The following is a 20,819-nucleotide window of genomic DNA, read 5'->3' on the forward strand; positions in this document are numbered from 1 at the left end:
ATTTAAGAAATGTGCTAAGTGAACATTCTTGTTTATCTAAAAAGCAATCCTGAAGTCAGATATTTTAACAATTCATTCTGCTTTGGAGATCCCTGATTAATAAAGTGACCAAGCCAAAAAGAAAATGAATGAATGAATGAGTTAAGTGAGATATTCTGCTTTGAAAATGTGCATTACTTGCTGAAATGTCTGTCTTTGTTTTGGTTCTTTTAACCTGCTCTATTTGAGTTTAGCCAATTATATTTCGGCACCCTGAGTGGCCTTGGTGGAAAACAGCGTATTTCCACATGAGTTCCACATGAGGTGGTTATTAATTAGCAGATAATATAAATATTGTGAACGTAAACATTAGGTGACCAGGTTACATTGTAACTCCTGACAACTCGCTACATGACGAGACTTGCAGTAATAAGCAATTGGGCTGTTTGCACCAGTCAACACATGGCGAAAATTTAAACACAGCAATTCAGAAGCACAGAATAGTGCACTCACTGCACTCCAACGAAAGGATAAGGTTTAAAATCCAATCAATACATATTAAACCTCTTAAACATTAATATATATACATGCTGAATCACTGATATGTGTTGGCTTGCACTGAGTCACAGTTCTATTGTTCAATTTTTAAACATTCTTTGTTTTCAAGATCTGAGGTGAAATATCTGCTGCTGCTTTCAGTAGTACGGCAATAAATGTCATGTAAAATGGCATTCAAACTCACATTATTAGCATTTAACACTGAATAAAGCACATGAGGTGTACTTAAGGTGATCATTGTGATAGGTTTCTGTTGTTCAGCTGCAAGTAATAGAAGCTGTTTCTAAATTAAAAATTTCAGGTGTTGGTTAAAACAAAAACGCCTTTTAATATGGAAAATATTCTGTGTTGTTGCATTTAGTCACTGTTTAAATCAGCTTTTAGGCTCGATTCAGGCACACTGCTGCTGGTGTCGTCAATCTGGCAACCTACGCTTGCGTGTGTTTTGAACTATGTGTGCAATACCTAGTTCAACCACTGGGTGTCAAACGTAAATAATGCACCTTTAAGAATATTGTGGCTGAACTGTCAAACTGGCGCCATCAGAGTAAAGACCGTCTCTCCAAATGCAGAAGCAAATGGTCAGATTTTGATTTTGATTTCATGGTTCATCTTAAAACTAAAAAACACTGTAAAAATACTGGGTTCCACACGATAGATTTGTGTTGGGACAACATGAAGTAATTAAGTTAACTTATTCGTTTTTGCATCTTTAAGTGGATTGAACATAAAACATAAGTTGTCCTCCAAAAAAAAAAAAAATTAAGAATTGTGTTGTTTAACCTCATTTTAAGTACAAACAATAAATGTGATTTGTTTGTGTGAATGTGCACCAGCAAAATAAACATTGTAAATTCTGATTATAATGTGGACATACATTTTATCCAAGTACTTTTTTTTCTATGAAACTTCATTTGTAATTCAGTGGTTTGCTTTCATGTGTATGCCGATATGTTTTTTTAATGCTCATTTTAAAGAGGATCTGGAATTGCAGAAATAGAGCCATATATCAAGTCTATTACATATGCAGGCACTGTAGATTTTACTGCTAAGTGATGCTGTTAGTTGTAGAAAATCAAATCCCTGGATGCCCATGATTTTTTTCATTCATTAGTCATAAGAAAGCAATGCATTATCAAGCCAGGACTCTTAGAAAATGTAGCTTCATAAAATGTTAACTACTGTTGAATGTCTTAAAAGGACAAATGAGGATAATTTGACAGGAAAAAGCAATATTGATCATTTAGTTACTGTCTGAGACACAAATAATCACAAATAAGACATTTAAAGTCTTAGGGTTCTATTTTAACAATCTAAGCACAAAGTCTAAAGCGTATGGCACAAAAGCATTAAGGGCATGTCCGAATCCACTTTTGCCATTTTAAGGATAGAAAAAAACTGTTTGTACTATGACGCATGGTCTAACAGGGTTGAGCTTATTCTCTTAATGAGTAATGGGTGTGTTTTGAGGAATAAACCAATCAGAGTCTCATCTCCCATTCCCTTTAAGAGTCAGTTGAGTTGCATCATGGTGCATTTTCTATTTACATGACACACTTTGCAAGTAGAAAAACTGAACGCTTCACTAGCAAGAAAACAGTTAAACAGAGCATTTGCAGTCTGAGGATAAAAAATGAGCCTCCTCCATTGGTCCTCTACTTTCTTTTTCTCTTTTTCACTGAAATAATAATAATAATAATAATAATAATAATAATAATAATTAAAAATTGTAAGTGAAATAAAACAGAACTAAAAAAAATACTTGGTGCACAAAAAATGACTAAACTAAATTAATTTAAAAACTTAAAATATAAAAACAAAAAAATCATTAAAAACATTTCTAATTATATAAATGAATAAAATTTATAATATAATGATAAAAGTACAATAACAATAAAATACAACTGGTATCATTTGCCCAAATGCACAGTTATGACTTTTTTCCTCGCACAAATGTGAGTTAAAATTAAGTTAATTAATGATGAAGTTTAATTCTCACAATTCTGAGATTGTACACAGCATCATTTACAGGGAAACAAAAGTCAGATTTACAAACTAAAAGACTTTTTACTTAGGTTGTATATATATCGCCATTTAAAGACTATAAAAATGCTAAGCTGTTTTAAATCAAGGCTGAGTAAACAGTTTGGTTAAAAAAAATTCTATATTTCATGTAAATTTTACCAACATTTGCATTTATCTAGAGTTAACTTCATTCATTCATTTTTTTTTTTTGGCTTAGTCCCTTTACTAATCAGGGGTCACAACAGCAGAATAAACAGCATATGCTTTGCGCAGTAGATGCCTTTTCAGCTGCAACCCATCACTGGGAAACACCCACACACATACACTATGGACAATTTAGCTTACCCAGTTCACCTGTACCACGTCTTTGGACTGTGGGGGAAACCGGAGCACCTAGAGAAAACCGACGCAAACAAGGGGAGAACATGCAAACTCCACACAGAATTGCCAACTGACCCAGTCAAATCTCGAACCAGCAACGTTCTTTCTATGAGGTGCTCGTGTTACCCACTGTGCCACCGTGACGCCCCAAGTTAAGTTTTTTTCTCAAAAAAACTTTTAATTTAGCATTCCAATATAAAAAGTTACACTTTTTTATTTGAAATCTTCTGCTGAAAGTTGTGGTACTTATTTCATAATCTTTTAATTTATTAATATTTTGTATAGCTTATTTGGAGTCTCCCAAGTGATTTTTAGGAGAAACATCTAGGACAAAGTTGCTACTTATTGAAATATAAATGCTGTGATCATTCATGTTTTAATCCAGAAACAAACCTGGGACAAATGTTGCTTTATCTTGGGTAATGATTGCGTTATAGATGGTGACGTGAGAGAGATCACAGAAAGACAGATTATTGAAATCGAAAAATCACCTGGGTATTGGCAGCGAAGGCAGAAGAAGAAAGAAAAGATCACGGCACAAAGGTGAAACTCTTAGAAAGAACAGAAGAGGCCTTTTTTTCCCATGAGCGATGAAGTGTTTGCAGTGCTGAGACCTCAAACGACTGCTTAACCATTCACGGTTTCATTTTTCATGAAGGTGACTGACTTATTCATGCCGTTTAGTTTCTTTGGGATAATTTTGTAAGATCTGATGTGACAAGGTTTCTCTCGGCTTTATTGATCTGAAGCTCTTTAGCTCTAATGTTCAGGTCTTACAGCTTTGGTGAGCGATACCTGCTGATTGGTTGCCGCCTGCGCCTGATTGGACAAGCACACCAGGCCGCCTGCAGCGATTGGCTGAGTTCTGAAAACAAGTCGCCAGGCTGTTTTCTGCCAGCTTCTCAAGATGAACATCTAGACAGATGGAGATATAAAGAGAGATGGAGGGAGGAGGGGTTAACAGTCATTTTCAGTCCGCAGCAGTTTATAGAGTGAGATATTACATAAGCAGTACCTAAGGAGATTCTTCGGCGGAGCTCGTGGGAAACAGAGCCTCCTGCTTTGTAAGACATGCTGACTGAAGCCAAACAGCTTAATATCGACAAACAACTGAATAATATAGAGATGTGCAGTGCTCGGCCTTCTTCTCACATGCAAATCCTTTTCTGCGACTCAGCTAGTAAATATATATAAAGAGTTCAACTGCGTAAACCTCCAAGAGCCATCTGAAATGTTCACTAACACTCATATATAATGGTCCTTTAGATGATGCATTTTCTAATTATTAGTAATACATTATTTGTTATTTATTCATGTTTGTTAATATTAGCTAATTAGTTTGTTATTAGTTATTATAATTAGTTATTAAAGTTAAATAATGTTTATTCATCTTAACTCAGTGCATTAACTTCTAACAATCATAACTTTGGATTTTAATAATACATTAGTTAATGTTGAACTATGAATAATAAATGCTTCACAAGACTATTCATACTAAATGTGAGCAATTACATTAATTAATGCACCCTTTTTCTAAATTGTACTACATTTTCTTCTAAAATAGGCATTTCCCCTGTTTGTAGAGTCATTAATTTCACTTATTTTAACTGGTTTCATTGCATTAAAGTGAGATTGCTGAACCTACTGTACATGCATAGAGAGTGAGAAAAGAACATGGAAGAACATTTTTGGTAACACTTTATTTTGATGGTCCATTTGAGTATTAGTAGACTGTCTGCTTAATATCTGCTGATACTGCTCCTTCAACAGACGTTTAACTAACTATAAGAAACTTTGCATGTACATGTCAACTTAAACTAACCCTAACCCCAACCTCACAAGTGTGCTTATAATCTAATGAAAATAAGTTGGCATGCAGATACAATGTAATTTAAACTTAACAAACGGACCATCAAAATAAAGTGTGATCAACATTTTTAGATGGCATTTTCAGGTTTGTGCACCTGAACTCTTCATATGTCAGATAAGGATGTAGATACAGGGTTTCTGCAGGTATCACCAAGTTAAATTTAAGGGTCCTATCATACACCCGGCGCAAGGCACGACGCAATTATTGTTTGCTAGTTTCAGCTCTGCACAAGAGTCGTTTTTCAGCCATGCTGTTTAAATAGCAAATGCATTTGCGCTCATATGTGCGCCCATAGGTGTTCTAGTCTGAAAAAGGAGGCGTGTTGAGGCGCATTGCTGACGCATTGCTATTTTGAGGAACTTAAATAGACGGTTCAATAGATCAGATCAAAGCTGGTCTGCTGTCCAGTGCGTTAGTTGTGCGCCTAGCTTACACACTGCTTAATATTCACAGGATGTAGGCCTACAGCAATACACAAATATCTTTACAAATGAAAAAGAATTAAAGGATTAAAATATTACAAAAATTATTCTTTTTTTCTAGCCTACATAAATATAAAAACCATACTTTCATGCCTTCATCTCGTTTTTTTTTTTTTCAGTTTATTCATAACAATTTGCTCTTGTATAATCTTATCATTATTAGCATTATTATTTATTATATCCATTTTTATATTTGTTTTATTAAAAACAAGCTTAGATTTGTCCACCTGTCAGGTTTCAGACCATATGGGGCACAGCATGTCTATTTGGATATAATTCAGTTTTTTGAGCACATTTCGATATTATTGTTCATTTATTCGTTTGCTGGAAATTAGAACTGAATTTAGAAACAGTTTCGAAACAAATCTTTGCGCTTTACAAACAAAATTAATTATGTATAGGCTAATGGATATCTGTGCGTAAAAAGCGAAAGTAAACAATGAGGAGGCTTATCTCTTATTCTCGTGCTGCAAATGCTCTGTTTAACTGTTTTTTCCCTGGTGAAGCAGTTTTTCCTCTTACAAAGTTCGCCATGTAAGTAGCAAATGCACTATGGCTCGGCTCAACAGACTCTGGGAGATGAGGGAGAGGAGACTCTGATTGGTTTATTCTCAAAACACACCTATAACTCATTAAGAGAATAAGCTCAACCCTGAAAGACCATATGCCATGGCGCAAAGCGGATTTTTTCGTTGTTTAAATAGCAAAAGTGGATTCTGACACGCCCTTAATGCGTTTGCGCCCTGCGATTTGCACTTTGTGCATGGATCATCAAAATAGAGCCCTAAGACTTTAAGAAATCTTACTTTAAAACTTTAAGACATTTTAAGATCAATGCAAATGAAATTTTAGACTCATAAAGGCTAAATGCTAAGGAATTTTTCAAATGGGCCAGATGGAAAAGAATTGTATTTGCCCTATCAAAAAAAATATTATAATTTAATACATTTAATAAAACAATAATAATAAAAATAATAATAATAATAATTATTATTATTATTATTCTATTTCGGATATTTCTTAGTTAAATATTTTAAATATTGTGTAAAAACAAGCAAGCTCTACTTGTATCCATACACTCTTTAAAATAATAATAAAAATGAAATGTTTTAAAAGTTTTAGGAACTATATTAAATGAAATCTATGCACAACAATCTGTCCAGCTTGGTGTTCTCAGCAATAAATACTTTTAAACAAATTTTATTGTAAGGAACAAAATAAGTACACTATTACAATAAATAGAGTTAAAATTACCTTTTTAAACTGTTTGAAAAAGTTTTATTGAGATGGATTGTTGGTGATTGTATGGGTGTTGGCCAAATTGAGTAGCTATAAACCAACAAAGGAAAATTAGGACCTGTTTAAAAAAAGATTTAAGGCCTACAACACAATATTTCAGTCAATTTAAGGCCTGAACAAAATTTGGACTTTGAGATTTAGGACACAAAAACTATTTAAAACCCTGCGGAAACACTGTCGATAAGATCTGTTTAAATGTAAATCATTTTTATATCATTCTTTTTTTTTAATCATATGATAAAAATATGATTTGCATCACTGTGTTTTTGGACTGCTGTAAGATGCTGTTAGTTACAGATAATTGAACTGAAAAATTGAAAATTCACAAGATTACAGTCATTAAAACAAATTATCTGTAATTCAACCAAGTCTTGTATCATAAAAAGAAAAAGGCCATGCTTAATATTCAGCGTAGAATCATTTTAAGAGTGCTGAAGGACAAAAATCACAGTAAATAATTAGAAAAACATTATTTGTTCTGCAGCTGTAGCATATATACAGAATGATTAGGATGCATGCGCAACAGAAGATAATGCACATAATGCAACAATATGTCCATGGGTAAAATTGTCTCATTATCATGAAGCATTGATGTTTTTCAAAAGGCTTACTATGGACGTCAATAATTGAATTGACACTTAACTCTTAACACAAAGGAGGTCAAAGGTGAGCAGCATTATCTGATGTTAGATTATGAGCTGCCAGGATTGTGTGAGTTCAAACAAGGCAGAATTACTGAGCATCTGTTCAGTTGTCCAGCTTAACATCACCGCCTGTCTCGCTGATTCATTCAATCCATCTATGCACATCTTTATATATAGATCCATTATGTATGCTATGGATGTGTTCATCATCTATTCCCCGTTCTACAGAGACCAACACAAATATGATGGAGAAGTCACTCAAATATCTATTTTCAGAAGAAAAAAAGCAGGCGAGGGAGAAAGAGGGAATGCAGAATGCTTGCGTAAAAAGTGCAGCGATGAAGGCCTATAGTCAGTGCAAAAATGTGTTTATTAAATTTTCATTAAATGGGAAAGTGCCTTCATCTGAAATGGAAAGCACTAGAGCTTCTGTAGTAGAGCTTTCTGCATGCCTTGATCCCATCGCTTCCTTGCTTTCTTTTCCACCATTTTTTGTGTTATGTTTTGATGCCTTGAGGGCAGGCAGAGGTCAAAAGTAATTACGTTTTTCGCAATATACATTACCTGACAAAAGTCTTGTCGCCTATCCAAGTCCAACAAATAATAACTCGACTTCTAGTTGATCATTTAGTGTCAGAAGTGGCTTATATGAAAGGCAAATGCCTCTGGATTACGCTTATTTTACCAAAATAAAATATGATCATGCCTTGATTTTTAATTATTTAATTAGGACAGTGAAGTCCGACTTTGCTTAGCCAAAAGTCTTGTTACTTAACAGAAATAATAAACATTAAAGAATATAAAGTCATGGTGCAGTGGTAAAAGACTTAATCGAACCACGATGACGGACTGGACCAAGTCCACTACGTAGTGAACATTGTACCGCCCAATAAGGTAATGCCTATGCTACTGTGACAGTTGGGTTTAGGGTAGGGGGAGGATCGTCCATTATGTAGTGGACCTGGTCCAGTAAGTCATCAAGCTGCGGGCTACAGCAAGGACTGTCTCTGCAGTTGGGTCTCCGAACCTACTGCTTCTCCCAACCCGACGGCAGGTGGCACTGTCTGAGAAAATGATAGGTCTGAAAGTGCTGGTGTGAGCATTCAGGTCTGAGTGTGCAATTAGGTCTCTGGACCTGCAGCTTCACCCTACTCAAAGAAACAGAAGATTTAAGTGCTTTTATTGATTTAGCGTGACTAGTTAAACACATGACTTCATGACACATGAATCATCTAGGAATTATTTCAAACTCTCCACTCTAGCTATGAGGTGATTTTGGAGTAAAAATACTCCGCTTTTACTACAGGCGTAGTTTATTGAGAAGCGGCGCAAGCAGCTGTACTGTAATTATCACAGATTGATTATCTAAATGTCATTATCAACTGTTCAAACTTTGTACATTTTGAGTACCACGACTTAAGTCCCGCACAGCCCTAACTCATTTGTTAAAATAAATTCAAATAAACTTTCTCGCTATAATTTAAGATACAAATTTCACTATCAAACTAGTAACTAGGAATTTTGTCTCAAAATCACAATTGCGTTTCTAACTATTAATAGTTGTTATGGTTGTAGTTGTGTTTTGGCACTGGATAGAATTAAGGATATAGAACAATATTCATTCATTTATTTTCCTTTCAGCTTAGTCCTTTTATTAATAAGGCACAGCGGAATAAACCACTAACTTATTTTGGCATCTATTTTACGCAACGGATGCCCTTTGAGCTGCAACCCAACACTGGAAAACACCCATACACTATTGTGTAGAATAATTAATTAATTCATTTATTCATTTTCTTTTCGGCTCAGTCCCTTTATTGTTCTGGCGGATCGCCACAGCGGAATGAACAGCCAACTTATCCAGCCCGTTTTTATGCAGCGGATACCATTCCAGCCGTAACCCATCTCTGGGAAACATCCACACACACTCATTCACACTCATACACTACGGACAATTTAGCCTACCCAATTCACCTGTATCGCATGTCTTTGGACTGTGGGGGAAACCAGAGCTCTCGGAGGAAACCCACACGAATGCAGGGAGAACATGCAAACACCACACAGAATCGCCATCTGACCCAGCAGAGGCTCGAACCAGCGACCTTCTTGCTGAAGACCCCTTTAACTGGGATCTTCTACAGCGTTTGTCTTCCTCTTTTTCTTTCTACAGTGTTTGTAGACGGGGCCGGGGGTTAAAATTTTCCCGGGTTTGCCCGCGCAACAAATTGGGGGGGCTTGAGTTCCATATCAACGTCACACAGACACTGCGATTCATTTAAACCACCCTGAGTCGACTCTTTTATAGATGAATCAATAGTTTTAAACATGGCACACTTTCAGATTTAAGCCTTAGCTGAATATTTCACTTCACTTAGAGCTATGTTACACACTGCAGGGAAGGTCATTTTCAAAAACCCATAATAGGGGCTCTTTAAGCATCACTTACACAATATCAGTAAATCAGCTTTGCGCTGAGACGTCAATACAGATAATGAACATGGCTGATGGCGAAAACCAGTGCTGCGTTTAGTCATTGTGTAGTCATGTCTCTCCGATTACACGCTTGTCTTGAGGTTTCCACATTGGCAGGTTATTGTGAAACACCCTGTTTAGAACAAGCTCCCTAATTAAGCCATAATTACTCAGATTGATCAAGCGATCTGTCTTTGTGGCTCTGCTAACACCGTTGGAAACAAAAAAGTGGCAAAGCCCAGTTAAACCAGCCTGATTTGGTGCTGAGGACAGTACAACCCCTCTGGGAACACATTCAAGTCAGGAATGAAATGACATTATGTCCTGTGGTCAGCAGAAAGCCTTAAGCAAAGGCTTTAATCCTGCGGGTACAATTCTCAAATGTGGCATCGGAAGAAAATAGGAGGATATTAGATGGCGTGCATGGCATCGACCAGAGCAGAGTGAAGAGATGACGATCTATAACAGCTGGCCATCAATAGCGCATACACAAAGACTCAGCTTTCTTAGGCCTTGTTGGGGGCCTTTCTTCTGCTCGGCTTTTGATTTATTTGTTTCTTTGTTCTCTCGTTGATCATTTCATTAACTGCCTGATGCAAATACCAACAAAAGCCTCCTGCAGGGACTCAAATCCTGAGGCTGATTACAGCTTGTCAACCACTGCTGAGACGACACACACAAACAAGCTTTTTACATTTTTAAAGAAAATTCAAGTTGCATGTGCAGGCAAAACTCACTGCCAGGAAGACTAGTGCTGTATCTGGGTTCAAGCCCCTATAACCTCATACACTATGTCCTATATAAATTCACTAATATAGTTCACAAGAAAGAGTATAGCTATGTTTCCATCCAAAAATGCGAATAAACTTTATGCGCAAAACTCGATTATCACATAAAAGTTGTGCGAATGAAGCATCGTTTCTGTCCAACGAGTCAAAGCGAACAAAATCGTCACTTCCTGATTAACTGGCGCCAAATATCAACAGTAAAAACTGCATTTGCTGCAGTAGGAGAAGTTGCATCAATCTTTTCTATATGAATGCGCCTCAGAAGACAATCCTGACAAGCAGTGAGCGCGCAGTGGCGTTTGAAGGTGTCAGAAGCGGAGCACAGGCGCTCTTGATTCTGGAGGTCATTAATAATATAATAACATTAATACTGAAATGATAAGGCGTTTTATAATGACCAAAACAACATTTCAGATGTTTTATAATGTGCTCAGCCTGATGTTTTACTCATTCACACACATTTTAAGCATCACATGATCTCTTTCAATAAAATCACATGACCTTTTTTAATGCGCATGCTGGAGTTTGTGGGGTAAAAGTGTTTCCATCGCAGTTTATGCTCATCTTTTCTTATTGAATAAAAAGTTTATCCTACCCAGTTAGGCGTATACGTTTTTTATGTGCATTTTCATAATTTATGCGCATCATGGCGTTTCCATGAACTGTTTTTTTTTTAAGCGCATTTGCAAAATAGGTGGATGGAAACATAGCTAATGAAAACAAGAGATGGAATTTGAGTACGGAGTGCACCATTTTGTTTGTGCTATGTTGGTTGAAACATCCCTCAAATTGATTCGACTTTCAAATCTTGTTATTATTTATTGACCTTGTTAGTTATTTAACACTTAGCGAGCAGTCTATTGGTAATGAAACTATTTTGATTCTGTCATGAATACAAATGCTAATTTAACAATTAAACAATTTATTAAGAAACTTACACTGATAGGATTCTGCTATAGGTGTCATCTTGTAGTAAGACTGAAATTCATTCATTCTTTTTCTTTTCGGCTTAGTTCCTTTATTAATCTGGGGTCGCCACAGCTGAATGAACCGCCAACTAATCCAGCATATGTTTTACGCAGCGGATGCCCTTTTATCTGCAACCCATCACTGGGAAACATCCATACATGCTCATTTACATACATGCACTACGGACAATTTAGCATACCCAGTTCACGTATTGCATATGTCTTTGAACTGTGGGGGAAACCGGAGCACCTGGAGGAAACCCAAGCACACACGGGGAGAACATGCAAACTCCACACAGAAACGCCAACTGACCCAGCCAAGGCTCCAACCAGTGACCTTTTTTGCTGTGAGGCAAACGTGCTACCCACTACGCCATTGTGCAGCCCGACAGAAATTCATTCGGCATGTATATTCTAGATCAGGGGTCACCAAACTTGTTCCTGGGGGTCCGGTGTCCTGCAGATTTCAGCTCCAACCCTAATCAAACACACCTGGACAAACTAATCAAGGTCTTATACTTGAAACACCCAGGCAGGTGTGTTGAGGCAAGTTGGAGCTAAACCCTGCAGGGCACCAGACCTCCGATAACGAGATTCGTGACCCCTGTTCTAGATGTTAGGTGCTGTTAGTTGCTGAACAGACGGGTTTCAAAGTTCACAACAGGTCTGTAAGTTAGCCTATTCATTTTATTTCTGAAGCATGTGTTAGCGATTATCACTATTATTGTTCAGCTGATCTAATGTTAGTGTGTACACAGTTGTGCAAAACGACAGGTACAAAAGCAGCATCAAAAAACACCTTGGGCTTGTTCTTTTAATTGGCTAACAAATTAGATTAGTATTGTTATTTTTGCTGTTAGAGTTAGAGTTGCTGTTAGAGTAGAACACGAGTTGATGGCACACTCAAGCACCAAATTGTCTAACCGAGCACACAGGAATTGCAGATCTTTCATGGCTTGTACTGTAACTGATAACAAATTTTTGACCGGGTGTTTGTGTGCTGCAGTAGGAAAGGTCAAACAGAAGTGGAAAAGCCTACAGGACAAATACACAGGAGAACAAAATACACTTCTGTGCAACAGGCAATGTCAGAAGCATAAAGCTGCACAGAGCCACCTTGTGTACAGGAGTAATTCTGTTTTTCATCAAGCGCCATCTTGAGTCAGAGAGTGATTTACTCTGCTCATCACCAATGTACAGTAAATCACCTGGCATGAATGTCAAAAAACACTGTCGATATGCATGAGAGACATACATCAGCATCATGCATGAGGCTTTATGTTGAGCTGGATTTTAGAGCGATTTCATTGTGGGCAAGCAGCATGGTGTGAAATATTATTTGTGTCCATAACAAACATTGCAAGAAGAATTATACAGTAATCAAACAAAGTAAAAAGATTTGATCAAACTTCTAGCCCAAATTCTTAGTTGTATTAACCCTTGTGTACTGTTCAAATTGACTACACTTTCATTATGTTGGGGGCTGTTTTTGCCCCATTCACTTCCATTACAATGACATGTTTTAATTGAAAAACCATGACAGCATATACTCATGCATTCTTGATTGTTGGTATTTTTCCCTGTTGGGAAGAGTTTAGACTTTTTTCCGAATTATCTAAGGCAGTGGTTCTCAAATTTTTTTCATTAGGTACCACCTCAGAAAAAAAATTGTCACTCCAAGTACCACCAAAATGAGCAGTATTAAAATACAGTAGTGTAGTAGGCCCAGTAAAGCAGCTACAACTCTGCACAGTAAAACAAACGTGGCAGATTACCTCAGAAATATAGGCTATATGTCATATATGGCACATTATATACATAATTTTTTAACATTTTGAAATATATATAGCATGTACATGACATATTTCATTCCTCCGCGTACCACTAGAAGGAAGCCCGCGTACCACTAGTGGTACACGTACCACAGTTTGAGAACCACTGATCTAAGGAGTTCTATGGAGTAAAACAAAAAATAGTGTGCATGCATAAATACACTTAATGTGTTTACTGTGTTTTAAGAGCTGAGCTGCTTATTTTTTAATTTTTTAAACATATCAAGACATATCAAAGGTCTCTAACCCTAACCCTAACCAAACAACATAAGTTGTTTCTTCACTGCAACTGATGATCAACTGTAAAATGACAAATTTTACCTCTACCCAACAGGGAAAACCAGCAACAACAGAGGCCAGCTAGCAAAGTGCTATGCGGGTAAACCTCACTCCTCTGACCTCAAAAGGGGCTCTAATGACAGATGCTAAAGGCCATGGTCTTTTAGTTTCCTTGTTAGAGCAATCGACTCCCATACAAAGAATCACTGGTTTGATCCCAACTCAGACTGGGTTGGGTGCAGTGGGGGCTCGTCCGGGATGGGAATGATGTTTAGGGGGTAAGTGTAACAAAGGCCAGCTAGCGAAGAGCTAAGCAGGTGAACCTCAGTCCTCTGACCTTAAAAGGTGCTCTGACGCTAGAGGCCATGGCCTTTAGTCTCCTTGTCAGCGCAACCGACTCACAGAACTGCCGAGTCGACCCAACCGCAGTAGGACCCAACCTGGTTACACAATCAAGAATGCATGATTATTTGCTGCCATGGCTTTGCAATCAAAAATGTCATTTTATTGGAAGTAAATGGGGCAAAAACAGCCACAAACATAACAAAAAGGTAGCCCTGAGTGTAATTTTTGAACATTTTTAAACCATTTTCCCCAAACATGTGCCAAAATTAAGATTTCTCATCAAAAATCATTCTATTTGCTTAAACACACAGAAAGTTGTGGCCAAATTAAGCCTCAAAATCAGCGCAAAGTCGGTGAAAAAATTACCACCAGCACACAAGGGTCTAAACAAGTCCTAAATATTATTAATATTAAAGATCCTTGTTTAGGTTTGCAGCACTACGAAACCATCTGAGCAAATATAGCTAGTCAATGTTTAGGCAAGGGAAAGAGCAGACTACGAGGGAGCTTAAAGTTGACAAATACATCTGATATGATATTTACCAAGAGACAGTCTGTGCTTATCCAGCGCTCGTCCGTGATGCCAGTAAATTTGTTCAAAAACCTTTTGGGAGGAGTTGAAATAGAGCGACATTACAAATGTAAACACAGAGGCAGCATTGTCGACCCCAGCAATCCCGACAGACAGGGGCTCAGACTCAATATACCACACACACACGGATCTCGTCTCCGTTCTCTGTGATGATTACACTTTATTTCCCTGCCATCGATCAACATGAAGTCACATGCTTATCTTGCACGTGGCTCTATCAGCGCTGTCATCTTTAAGGGCTATTTTAAGGCCTCTATATATCTCAATCGCACACAGCCCTCACCGTACGGCTGGCTTTGCTGATAAGGATGTATGACAGAACGCGACAGACCATTTGGCTTTATTTATGTGCTGATGGGGTCAAGACTTTATCAATATCTAGTACATCACGGCGTCCTGTCACATTTCAGCTCATTGGCCGATAAATTGACTGTTCGGTGCGCTAGCAATTAGCAGCCATCATGACGATGACCTTTCACATGCTAACAGACTGACAGTGTTTGATTAATAGGATGTGGTAGTTTGTTTATTATTCTAAGATGTGTTGTTTACTGGATTCAAAAGTAAAAAAAAAAAAAGTCACAATTTTTGGGCCATCATTTTTATTAATAATGCAAACAGTAATTTTTTTAGACCCATTTAGCAAGTTTTTTTCTTCAGAATAGTTTGTAGTAGAGATTGCAGTTGCTGACACATTATTTCAATATGTTGATGTACTTCCAACTGAAACAGAATATTGAGTAGGGGGCGGGGCTTTCATTTTGCACATCTTTCCCTCATAGCAAACCTACCTATATGAGGGGCGTGGTTAATAATATTGTGGCTGAAGCTGTCAATCACTCGCAGCCCTCACCTTACGGCTGGCTTTGCTGACCATTTGGCTTTATTTATGTACTGATAGGGTCAAGACTTCATCAATATCTGATACATCCTGGCATCCTGTCAAATTTCAGCTCATGGGTCGATAAATCAACTGTTCGGGGCACTAGCATATAGCAGCCATCATGACAGTGACCTTTCACATGCTAACAGACAGACAGTGTTTTATTAATAGGATGTGGTCGTTTGTTTTTTATTCCAAGATTTGTTGTTAACTGGATTCAAGCAGTGAAAAATGTCAAAATTTTTGGGCCTTCATTTTTATTAATAATGCAAACAGTTAATTTTTTAGACCCATTTTGCTAAAATTTGCCCTCAGAATAGTTTGTAGTAGAGATTGCAGTTGCTGAGACTTAGTATGTTGATGTAGTTCCAACTGTAACAGAATTTTGAGTAGGGGGGCGGGGCTTTCATTTTGTACATCATTCCCTCATAGAAAACTAATTCTATGAGGGGCGTGGTTAATAATATTGTAGCTGAAGCTGTCAATCACGCGCAGCCCTCACCATACAGCTGGCTTTGCTGACCATTTGGCTCTATTTATGTGCTGATGGGGTCAAGACTTCATCAATATCTTGTACATCATGGTGTCCTGACACATTTTAGCTCATGGGCCGATAAATCGACTGTTCGGGGCACTAGCATTTAGCATCCATCATGACGATGACCTTTCACATGCTAACAGACTAAGAGTGTTTGTTTAATAGGATGTGGTCGTTCGTGTTTTATTCCAAGATTTGTTGTTTACTGGATTCAAACAGTGATAAATGTCCAAATTTTTGGAGCATCATTTTTATTATGAATGAAAACAGTTATTTTTTTAGACCCATTTTGCAAGAATTTGCCTTCAGAATAGTTTGTAGAAGAGTTTGCATTTGCTGAGACTTTTAGTTTGTAGATATTAAGTAGGGGGCGGGGCTTTCTTTGTGCATCATTCCCCCATAGCAAACTAAACATAAGAGGGGCGTGGTTAATAATACTGTGGCTGAAGCTGTCTATCTGACATCAACAGAGAAGGATCACCATTCCAAACACAGAAGCAAAAGGTCAGACTTGGATTAAAGATTATTAAAGCAAACATTTCACCTAAAGAATAACAATGTGCTCTAGCAAATTAAACATAGTACTTTCTGGTTTATTATAGACTTTAACATTGTAATAAATGAGGTGGATACTCATTCGTTAAACCACCAGAGGAAGCTCTCTCCAGAATACTGACTGTGCATTTCCTCAGTGGTACTTTCTTTTAGAACCATATATAAACACACTGTGTAGACCTTCTCTTTGTGAAGTATTGCCAGATACACTGCCTTACCGAGCATCTCCTAACTGTTGTGTTTGTCTTGTTGTTGTGTTTTGCCTGCCTATAGACCACTGCTTCCTTAGATTTTGGACTCTGCCTTGTTTGCCTGTTTTGGACTGCCTTACCCTTTGCATTGACATTGCAGGTTTACGACTATGACTCTGCATGTACATTGTATTGCTATTTGTTTATTAAACCTTCAAAAATCGGATTCACACTGTTCAGGTTGTCATCTACGGCTCCATCACAAACATGCTGGAAGAATGCTGTGGTGATAAAGATGATAAACATGGTCAGAAACAATACTTAGGTTTACTGTGGTGTTTAAATAATGATCAACTCATACTGAAGGGCCCAAAGTATGGCTAAAAATATCCTTCACACCATTGAACGAACAGAAGACTAAACTGTGCAGGATGGATCTGTGCTTTTATGTTGTTTACACAGATTCTGAATCTACCATCTGATTGTTTGAGGAGAAACTGAGACTTATTAAACAAGGTAAACGTTTTACAGTCTTCTGTCTAATTTTGTTGAATCTGTGAGAATTGAAGCCTCAGTTTAACACTCTTAGCTAACAGAATTGTAAGCAAGTTTAGTTGCTTTAGTTTAAAGTACAATTCTTGGAATTAACAAGCCATTAACTATGAATATTAATAAATCAAACTCCCAATTTGCTGCTTTTTAATAATTATTAAGGTAGCAGTTGGGTTTTGGTATTGGGTAGGATTAGGGAAATAAAATGCAGAATACAGTATATACTTTATAAATATTAATAAACACTCAATAGGGTCATAGGCAGGCAAGTGGCCACTAGTAATAATTGGATCTTGAACTATAACAAGTGTTACCACGAGTTCCTATAGTTGTGTAATGTTTTTATAATAGAAACTATATTGGATTTAATGGAAACTGTTTGTTCTGTGGGTCTTTAGTGGTATTGTTTTGCCTTCCATTTGCCTTGTTTTCTATTAAATCCAATAAATCCTAATGGATTATGTCCCAAAACACACTAGAACCTATTAAAATGTACAGACTATAATTGTTATAATTAAATGCTGTTTTATAATGTTTAATCGTATTCATAAATGAAAATCATTTGAATATTCTCTGATGGTTTTAACAATTTTTTTTTCAGCAGGGCTTTTGGAGCATAATCCTTTAAATTTTCCCAATCAAAATCCAGTGTTCTTGCAAAAAAGCAGGTCTTTACAGTCAATCATAAGTCAAAAACGTCAATTGTACTTTTGTTTGCTTACAGGTATTTTAAGTATGTATTTGGTACTTATTGTCCTTATACATCTAATGATAACGTGAAATGATGTATGACGGCTTTAGCCACAATATTCTTCATATTAAATATTCTTCTTATTATTAATAATAATTATAATAATAATAACAACAACAATAATACAATTCTTTACACACTCAAAGCGCTTTACACGTATTGAGGGGGAATCTCCTCATCCAACACCAGTATGCAGCATCCACCTGAGCAACCGTTTAGAGCTCATTTCTAGTACATTATGTCAGAACTTACCAGTATTTTTAAATGGATGTGTGAAAATCATTTTCTGAAAAAAATCCAGAACATCCTTTCCTGTGTAAAAAAAACGCTTTTCTAAAATTCGCCAGGAAATTTGTTCCAGAAGTTTTCCTGATATTTACCAGAATCTCTGTGTGAAAGGGGCAATTGACTCCGGTGTTTGGGCTCCCCTTAATAGCGTGCATTATATATAGTGAATGGATACCCACGATGCTCAGTACATACAGGTGCTCATTCTTCAAGGAAGTGGCCCAGTCTCCATCTTGTTTGCTTCATAGTTTTTCCCCTCTGGCAAAGTTACTTATTCCTGCTCGTTCATGCGTGTTCATCGCAGCCTGTCAGTGTCACATTAATCAAACGTTGTCATCATCAGAGTTTATTAGCATGTGAAAGGTCACCGCTGCGTCTGCTGCTAATTGCTGGTGCAGTAAACAGTTGATTGATGGGCTGAAGACTGCACAGACTCGTTGAGTTTACGGCCCACTGAGTAATTTTTGAAGATGGTTTTGACCCCGACGTTGGGTCAAGTCTCAAAACACACTTGCAGCCAGCCAGTAAGGGGCGTGTCTAGTAAAGATGGTGCAGATTTCAAAAAAAGGGGCGAGGTTTTATTGGGTTATAGGGCAGTGTTTGTTTTGGGGCCTTCAATTAACAACATTGTTTGGCAAAATTGACATTTTTGTGTTCATCCTTTTCTATACTATTTAAGCTTTTGGGGAAATATATATCCCAGCAGCTAGCTCTCCACAACTCTCATATGGTTGCCAACTGAAACTAAGCCAGTACCTGGATGGGAGACCACATGGGAAAGCTAGGTTGCTGCCAGAGACGATGTTAGTGAGACCAGCAGGGGGTGCTCAACCTGCGATCTGTGAGTCCTAGAGCCCCAGTATATTGATCGTGGCTCTATACTGCTCAGTGAGCACCATCTTTCAGATGAGACATTAAACCAAGGCCCCGACTCTATGTGGCTGTTAAAAATCCCAGGATGTCCTTCCAAAAAGAGTAGGGGTTTAACCCCCTCATCCTGGCCAAATATGCCCATTGGCCTCTGTCCACCATGGCCTCCTAACCATCCCCATATTATAACTGGCTTCATCACTCTGTCTTCTCTCCACCAATCAGCTGGTGTGCGGTCTGGTGCAACACGGCTGCTATGGCGTCATCCAGGTGGATGCTTCAAGCCTGGTTTATACTCAACGCGTCCGCTAGTTCGCTTGATTGTGCTTGGCGAATGTGACATCATCGCTGTGTTTGAGGAGGTTTGCTGTGGGTTAATTATTAATTGATACAAATAATTTAAAAATTTGTTTAAAAATATTGAACAATATTAATGATATGACGTAGTTCTGGAAACGTTCTACCTCTCTGTTTATACGTCAAATTATATGGTCAGTTTCTTTTGACTGCCCCCTGTCATCACAACGGCGAACGCGGTAAGTATAAAAGCCTTGTCTGTTTCGTGAGGTGCGCGTGCACTCAGCGGAGGTGTGCGATGTTGCACCAGGCAAAAGTATAAAACCAGCTTCACACTGGTGGTGGATGAGGAGATTCCCCAAAACTGTGTAAAGCGCTTTGAGTGTCCAGAAAAGCGCTACATAATTGTTATGAGTTATTAATATTATTATTATTATTATTATTATTATTATTATTATTACACATAGATAACACATAGGTGTCTTTAAATGGTTTCCAGACTTAGTATTTATTTCCTAAACAGTCACAGTATATAGTAGGGATCAGGCAAAGGAGTGTTTGCGTGAGATTTTAATAGTATGTGAGAGTGCTGAACATCTAGTTGTGTGTCTGAAAGCCTGTCCTGTCCTGCTTTACTCTGGGCTTGTTTTCCTCTGAAGGTTTGTTCTGGCTCTCTGTGGGAGGTTTGTCTACTCTGTTCTCCACATTTTCACGGCCGTACAGCTTTTCAGTATTCAAGAGCAGAGGCAGACTCTGATAGGACTGTTTCCAGACTCTACGCACACTACACTCCTGCCTCTGACTGTGTGTGTGTGTGTGTGTGTGTGTGTGTGTGTGTGTGTGTGTGTGTGTGTGTGTGTTCGACATTGAGACTTTATTCAACTGTTTTATTCAGCTCTATTCAGTGCTACTGGTTGTGTTTTAGTGTTTTTAAGTTTGGAAAAAGGTACAGATGTGTCCCATTAAAGGTTAATGCTCTAGTCCACTCCTAATGGTCACTTTTACAATTTTTTAAACTAATGTAAGGTGTATTTATGTAGCACATTTCTCATGAATGGCCATACACCCAAAGCACTTCACAATCATTGAGGCGTGGGGGAGTGGGGGGAAGTCTCTCCACATCACCACCAGTGTGTAGCATCCACTTGGATGATGGGACGGCGAGAGCCACTGGCAATGGTGCAAGTGCACTCACGACACACCGGCTATAGGGGGAGTGGAGTGGGGTAGTACAGTTTTGTTTCTTTATATTAGCTTAGTTTCAATTAATTTAACTTTGTTTCGTTGAGCTTCTCTTCACCCTGCTGAAAAATCCAGCTTAAACCAGCCTAGGCTGGTTGGCTGGTTTTAGCTGGTCAACCAGGCTGGTTTTAAAGGGGT

The 20,819-nt window shown here is 37.8% G+C and overlaps 1 protein-coding gene and 1 long non-coding RNA gene across 9 annotated transcripts in view; one reads left to right on the forward strand and one right to left on the reverse strand.

The window, feature by feature from the left end:
- rtn4rl1a (reticulon 4 receptor-like 1a) overlaps nucleotides 1-20,819 on the forward strand; it is a 235,371-nt gene that overhangs the window by 130,888 nt on the left and 83,664 nt on the right. The window lies entirely within an intron of this gene.
- LOC141376432 (uncharacterized) overlaps nucleotides 1-20,819 on the reverse strand; it is a 251,223-nt gene that overhangs the window by 46,169 nt on the left and 184,235 nt on the right. For 5 of the 8 annotated variants that reach the window (XR_012386472.1, XR_012386468.1, XR_012386469.1 and 2 more), the window contains one exon: nucleotides 3,739-3,858. The exons of the other annotated variants lie outside the window; for them this stretch is intronic. This is a non-coding gene — a long non-coding RNA (uncharacterized lncRNA). The remainder of the gene's footprint in view (nucleotides 1-3,738; nucleotides 3,859-20,819) is intronic. 8 annotated transcript variants of the gene reach the window in all.

Source organism: Danio rerio, chromosome 10 (genome assembly GCF_049306965.1).
Source record: "Danio rerio strain Tuebingen ecotype United States chromosome 10, GRCz12tu, whole genome shotgun sequence".
Classification (NCBI taxonomy): Eukaryota; Metazoa; Chordata; class Actinopteri; order Cypriniformes; family Danionidae; genus Danio; species Danio rerio.